Genomic DNA, 7645 nt, shown 5'->3' with positions numbered 1-7645 from the left:
GACAACTTCAGTCCATAACTTCGTGAACACTCCATCCCTACTATCAGCTCGTACCAACTGAAATCGGGAATCATCAGATCGAGCTACGGCTTTCCAAATCGTCTAAGATCAAACCGATATGGTCTCGAACCCAGGAGAGGCACTGCAGGTACGTCCTACTATTAGCAAAGGCACTCGCATTAGTTGTATTCTCCCATAGCCCATCATCGCCCCAAGTTTCGCCACACTGTCCTAGTAGAAGCGTTCGTCGTATGTCTCACATTGATTTCTGCGGTTATTTCACGCAGTGTTACTTGTCTGTTAGCACTGACAACTCTACGCAAACGCCGCTGTTCTCTTTCTGCACTGTCCGTGGCAAACGGTAATGCCTGAAACGTGGTATTTCTCTGCACACTCTTGACCCTGTGGATCGCGAAATATTGAATTCCCTGAAGATTTCAGCAATCGAATGTCCATGCGTCTACCTTCAACTACCGTTCCGCTTTCAAAGTCTGTTAATTGCCGTCGTGCGGTGAAAACCACGTCAGAAACCTTTTCACATGAATCAAGTGAGTACAAATGACCGCTCTGCCAAAGCATTGCCCTCGTATACCTTGTATCCGCGGTACTATCGCCATCTGTATATGCATGTCACTATTCCATGACTCTTGTCACCTCAGTTTATTTAGAAGACGTGACGAAAACTAACGTTGACTAGTGTAAGTGAGACTCAGGTACTGCCTATAAATTATCGCAGATCGTTCAAGCCACATAAAGAGAGAGCCATCAGTTCTATAAACGGTGTGAAGGCCTGCTTGAAGCCGATAGAGCAGTAAGCAGCGAGGCTGGCGTTGCGCTGGGCAGGTCGGTGTGCGGCGGCAGCGGATGCGCGGCTGTCCCACGGCACGCCGGGCTGGCAAGTGGCCGCCCCGCCTCCACCGGCACCAATTTACGCCCCCGCCGCCCCCACCGCCCCCACCATCCCTCACTGCAGGCGCGTGGGAAGCGGCAGCCGCCCCCGCTCACGCTGCCTACCTGTGAGTGTGCCTACGTCCGCACACAGGCGCTCCGCTCCTTCATACTTGTCGTGTGACAGGGTGTGCGGACATTTGCCATGCCGGACATTTGCCACGCCGGACATTTGCCACGCTTTTACCCGCTCCTAAGGGTTGGGTCCCTTGTCTCACCCTCCTCCTCCTCCTCCCCCGCCCCTTTCTAGAGAGAGTTTCGTTGTGGAAACTATTAAATGCATCTCGCATTGAAATCCGTACCAAATTTCGAGTCTCAGTAAAAATTCGACAGTCTTGGAGATTTTGCGTTCGTCTAAATTATACGTGCCTTTTTCGGTGATCCTTCAGCAGCTTTCTGTCGTGTTTTGTGTACCATGGGGGATCAGTTCCGTCTCTTATTAATTTCTTTGGTATGAATCTCTCGAGTGCTGTTGATACTATTCCTTGGAACTTAAGCCATATATGGTCATCACTTACATAGTTTGGAAGGATTGGAGACTGTCTCTTAGAAAGACATCAACCGAATTTTCAGCTGATTTTATAAACAGATATATTTCGCGTTTAGTTGTGGTGAATTTCTTTGTTGCGAAACTGAGCCTCGCTACAACCGTGTGTTCACTAATCCCTGTATAATAATCCCTGTATATTAATCCTCAGGATTATTTGTGGCTAAGAGGTCAAGTGCGGTTTCGTAACCATTTACAATTTGAATGGCCTCGCGAACTAACTGTTCAAAATAAATTTTAAAAAAGCGTTTAGAACAATTACGGAAGTCGTTTTCTCTCTACAATAGGGTTTGAAAATGTATTTTTGTCAACATACGGAAGGTAGATTGAAGTCACTGCTAACTATAATTGTATGCTTTGGGTACCTATTTGTGATGAGACTCAAGTTTTCTTTGAACTGTTCAGCAACTGTTTCGTCTGAGACCGGGGATCGGTAAAAGGAGCCAGTTATTAATTTATTTCGGTTGTCGAATATATAACCTCTGCCCGTACTAAGTCACAGGAACTATCTGCTTCAATGTCGTTTGTGAGTTGGAACACACATTACATTATTTTTCCTTAAGTTGTGCTTCTCGTTTCTGTTGTAGTGCAGATCATAACAATTACGGCTTTTCCCTCCAAAACCTAGGATGCTCTCTCTGTGACCCTGTAAATACCAGAGCTAAGCAATGTAGAACAACAACGTACGTTACAAGCCTAGCATTCTGTATTACTTCATTTAATTATTTCTAACATTTTAAAATTGTACGTCGACTTTAGATGACGTGTCAATCATAAATGATCTTATCTCTATTTAGTGAACGGATTTTCAGTCGTGTTTTTAACATTTTCCCGCTACACTTTAGCAACTAATGTTGCGCCGCAAGGAATATCGGATTTTAGAGAGTAAATTAATATGGAGTATGTCGTTCTTCTTTTCAAACATTCACATACCCATTTATTCTTTCCTTATTGTCTTTTGTGCATGCAGTTTTAGTAATTAAAGTAGGCACAAATGCAGTGATCTAAAAGAAATGGTAAGCGTATATTCGCATTCTCTTTACATCGTTCCTTTCTTGTTGCTCCCAGGCAATGGACTGTTTCTATCGCAATCAGTAAGCGTGAAAGGAAGCTACCGTACAGACAGAGGGATCTATATTTATACTTGGCAGAACCAATTACATACTGACATAGTCGTCCGTATTGCTTTCATTTCCTAAAAGTTATAAATATTACAATTTCGGAAAAGAAGCTCTGTATTTCGCCAAGATGTCGAAGAAGAAGGTCCCTTACGTACTCGTTGTATCGAGTAAGATGTGGAGACGGCGGTTTGAAAGCAGACAGAAGAAGTACGAGGAAGGGCGTCCCATACCTGAGGGATCGCTACTCAAGCTACCTGGCGAAGGGGCAAGTGTGGCAAATGTCCGGCGTGGCAAATGTGCAGCATTTGTGTGACAGTGGAGCTAGTACGACCTTGAATGAATAATTAATTAAGGTTTTAGAAAATAAACGATACGTTTCAATCCATCTAGTGATGAATGGCAAGTATGCGAGCCCCCATGAACGTAAATACATGTCGTTGTAAGGGGCGTACACATTAGGCCAACGTCGGCCACAGAATAGCCACCATCCCCTTCGTTGGCCGAGATTTGCTTAGTGTGCATGGTTGGCAAATCGGAGCCAACGAAGCCGTTGGCTTTGCTTCCGGTTCGGACAGCCGGCGATAACGTCAAAGCGTTTGTGATGGGATGTTCTTCAGACCCCTCTCTTAGTGCGGTTACTGGGTCGAATGTTCCTTGGTTCAGTAGTGGTTTGCTGTGTCTGTTGAACGCGTTTATTTTAATTGTGTTTAAAAATACATTAAGGTGGCGTGTGTATCCCCAGAAGCTAAGTATCGCAGAGTGGTCGTCAGTCATTCTGCAGCGGGTACAGCTCTCTTAAAGGAAGCGTCGTCTTTGGAAATTTTAGGGCCTACGCAGTTCAGTAACAGTTCGACACCTGTAGCTTTCATTCAGAAATAATTATGAAATAGCCCATATTCCAAATCCCTTTCGAGGTCATACGTTCAGTGCTTCCTACTTTTTAAAAGAAAGATTCGTCTTCTTTTTGTTTTATGACCATCAGCTTCCTACAATAAAATAAATACTAAACACATGACAAGCGAAAAATCCTCTTCTTCCCTGATAATATCGTCCGGTCAAATTGTGATTAAAGTGCTACTTCATAACAATAACAACATGGTAGGAACCTGGAGAAGTTAGCAGAGCCAAATGCGACTCCACATTACCGTATCCCTTGACCCCAAATCCTTGGTTTGGTGAGGATGAGAGGCTGTATGCCAATGCGTTGGCGCCAACGTTAGGCCGAATCCTTTGGCTGTCGTTCGTTGGCCTTCGTTGACCTATTGTGTACTTGCTGTAGCCTGCCACGAGAAGACTAGAGGTCCACTCTCTTGAATTCCTCGGTGTATGATGTTCCTTGAAAGTCCAGCAGATGTCCATAAAGCCCCTTTGGTCTTGGGGAGCAACTGCACTCGACTTCCTTCACTCTTATTCCAACATCCTTTGCTCGAAGAGCCCAAACATCTACTCTAGTCACCTGATTGCCGATCAGTTACTCGCTGCAAATCGTGTCGCTTGAATGTGAAACGAAGAAAAGTGCAAAACTGTCTGTTTAAGGACAGTGGTCGTAGCTGTTTTGCGGAGAGACTTTTGCATTAGTGAATGATCGTGATAAACTGGTGACGAGAGTTCGATACAAACAAGCTTCAAGCAAGAAATGGAGACTATTTGCAACAATTCGTTTAGAATGCTACAGTCTGTAGTTAGGCAGGACGATAAAATCGTGGAAATGATGGCGAAGAAGAGCGTCTCTCAAAAACTTATTGACACTGTGTGCCCACCAATTGAAAACTGTACTTAATTGCAAATTGCCAGTTTCAGTGTTACTGGCAATTTGGCAAAGCAGTCCAAGTGTCATATTATCGTCCACTAACTGTCTCCGTCTCATAGACGAGAAAGTCGAAATTTGGACTTTGCACTGTGGCCAACCTTCAGATTATCAACCCAAAAGTGATGTTCGTTTCTAATAGAGATGAGATGTTAAACACTATGCGTCAAATTTCGGGTATGCTAGAGATTTTCTTTTTAGTCGCTAGGGTTCTGCTTCTCTCATGCGGCCCGCCACAAATTCCTCTCTTGTTGCAATCTCTTCATCTCAGAGTAGCACTTGCTAACGACGTCCTTCATTATTTGCTAGATGTGTTCAAATCTCCTACAGTTCTGACCCCATGCAGTCCCCCGTTAACGCATGCCCTGTTACCCTGTCCCTTCTTCTTCGACAAGCCTGAAGAGAACCCATTCATTTCTTACCTTATCAGTTTCCACAATTTTCAGTATTCGTGTGCAGCATCTCATTTCAGACTCTTCGATTCTCCTCTGTTCCAGCTTTCCCACGCCCATGATTCACTACCGTACAATGCTGTGTACCAAATTTAGTTCTCATAATTTCTTCCTCAATTTAAGATGTGTGTTTGACACCAGCAGACGTCACTCGGCCAGGAATGTCCTCCTTGTCTGCGCTAGTCTCTTTTTTATCTCCTCTTTGCTTCGTCATGAGTTATTTTACTTCCAATGTAGCAGAACTCCGTAACTTCGTCGACTTAGTGACCACTAATTTTGATGTCAAATATCGCGTTATTCTCATTTCCACTGCAGCTAATTACTTTTGTCTTTTTCTGGTTTACTCTCAGTCCATATTCATTACTCATTATACTGTTCATTCCATTCAACAGATCCTGTAATTCGTCTTCACTTTCAAAGAGGATAGCGATGTCATCATCATATTACTGATATCCTTCCACCCTGAACTTTAATCCAGCTCTTGAGCCTTTACTTTATTTCTGTCATTATTTCTTCCATTCATAAATGGAACCTTAAGAGCAATAGTCTCTTTCCCTTTCTTAGACACATTTTAATCCGAGCCTTTCATTCTTTGTCTTCCACACCTATCGTTCTCTCTTGGTTCTTGTACATATTATGTATCATATGTATCTCATAGTAGCTTACTTCTGTTGTTCTCAGAATTTCAGTCTTGCTCTGTTTCACATTGTCGGACGTTATTTGCAGATCAATAAATCCTACGAGCGTATCTTGACTGTTCTTCAATTTTGCTTCTGTTGTCAATTGAAAAATCAGAAATTGTGGTTTTTTTCGAATCAATAACTAACTTAACGCATTTCGAGGACAGTAGACTATGGTAAAGAGATGTCAAAAAGTTCATCTTTCCAATAACGAGTTATTTTACGCATATGTAACATCTCTGTGATAGTCTTCGATTCAAGTACTAAAATTGTGACATTTCGATTTCGAGAACAAAAGGCGCCAGAAAGGCAAAACATCAATCTCTAAAAAAGGCATAGCGTGCAAAAAGTGGGGCCCTTTGATGTGCCTGACTTTTGAAAAGGCTTTCTTCGAATCAAGAACAAAATTTAGATAAAGTGAACAGCAAACGATAGCAATGAAATGACAAATAGTTTGTCTTTTGGAGTCTTTGCTATTTTGCACATGTAATGTTACATTGGTATGATATTTAGCTGACAAAATTGTTTCCTTCGAAACATGTATGACATTCAGTTCATCGCGAGAATATAAGTTGCTAGAAAAGCAAATGAGCTGTCAGTAAGAACATGTTTTATGAAAAAACTTGAAGATATAGAAAGAAGTTGAAATAATATCGGTCAAATACCATATGAAACTTTTTGTCTAAAAGTAAGAAATAAGACAGATTAGAGAAACGTTTGCACGCCTTTGACGGAAGCTTGCAATCACGTACAAGAATAGAGGTGCGTCACAAGTTTCTCTAATCTGTTTTAATTCTTAATTTCAGACAAATCATATACCACAAAAGATTTGACCGATGTCTTTTCAGAAAAAAATAATGGTAAGAATCTAGTCGGTTGTGCCATAGATTTGTTTTCTGCCATTTTGATTCAGTACCTCTTCCTTAGTTATGTTATCCACCCATCGATCTTTCGGTTTATTTCAGTAGCACTACTTTTCAAATATTCTCTGTTCATTGTCGAAATTTCATTCGGTAAATGTTACGTTTCAGATAAATATGATGAGGGTTCGAAACAGTTAAATTTGTCTTTGTATGTAAACAAAGTTCTCATTTCAGATTCTTTTTTCTATTGCCACTTTCTATTTAATATGGACTTTTCTTTGACCATCGTTAGTTATTTCGCTTTCCAAATATCAAAACTCATTTAGTGTCTCATTTTCTAATCTAATTGTCTCTCCACTGATTTAATTCGAGGTTATTCCGTCATCCTTTGTTAATATTCATCCTATAACCTTCCTTAGGGTACTACCTATTCTGTTCAACTCACCTTCCAATTTATTTTCAGCGTCTGGCAGAGATACGTAGTCTGTGAGTCTAACAATTTTTATTCCTTCTCTAGGAACTTAAATTCCATCCCCAAAATTCTCCTTAATATCCTTTTCTGTTTGCTCAACGTGCGGATTGAAAAGCATGGGAAGCTACTATATTGCCTGACTCCCTTTTAACTACTGCAGCTTCCTCTCTCCCTTCTACTCTTTCGAACTTCAGTCTTGTACCACTTGCTTGCTATATTTTATCCCTAATATCTCCATAATTTCAAAGCGTATATTCGACTGAATATTCTCAAAACCTTACTCTAACTCAACTAACGGGGTAAAGTAGAATCTCTTATTTAGATTTGCCATAGGGTGGGTAATGCCTCACGTTTCCTATGTTTCTTCAGAACACAGAATGATTTTTCCGACAGCGGCTTCTTCCAGTTGTGCAATCTTCTGAAAATAATGAGGGTTAGTATTTTGCAGTTATGTCTTATTAAACTGATGGTTCGGTAATACCTATCAACACCAGCCTTCTTTAGCAATGGTATTGTTACATTCTTCTAGAGATCTAAATGTTTTTCGCCCGTCTCATATACCTCACGCATCAGATATAAGAGTTTTGTCCTTGTTGCTGCTTTCAGTGTATAACATGTACATATTGATGAATTGTAGCATTAGTGATTCATTTTTCACTTTTATCGGCGGTCAGACGGTGCTCAGGGAGCCTCTCCGTGCAACCTCTGTTTTGACTCTGCAAGTTTAGAAGTGAATGCCCCACTAGGCACTATTT

Source organism: Schistocerca cancellata, chromosome 7 (assembly GCF_023864275.1).
Source record: "Schistocerca cancellata isolate TAMUIC-IGC-003103 chromosome 7, iqSchCanc2.1, whole genome shotgun sequence".
Lineage (NCBI taxonomy): Eukaryota > Metazoa > Arthropoda > Insecta > Orthoptera > Acrididae > Schistocerca > Schistocerca cancellata.
The sequence above is the reverse complement of the archived record's forward strand: the minus strand, read 5'-3'. Positions refer to the sequence as shown.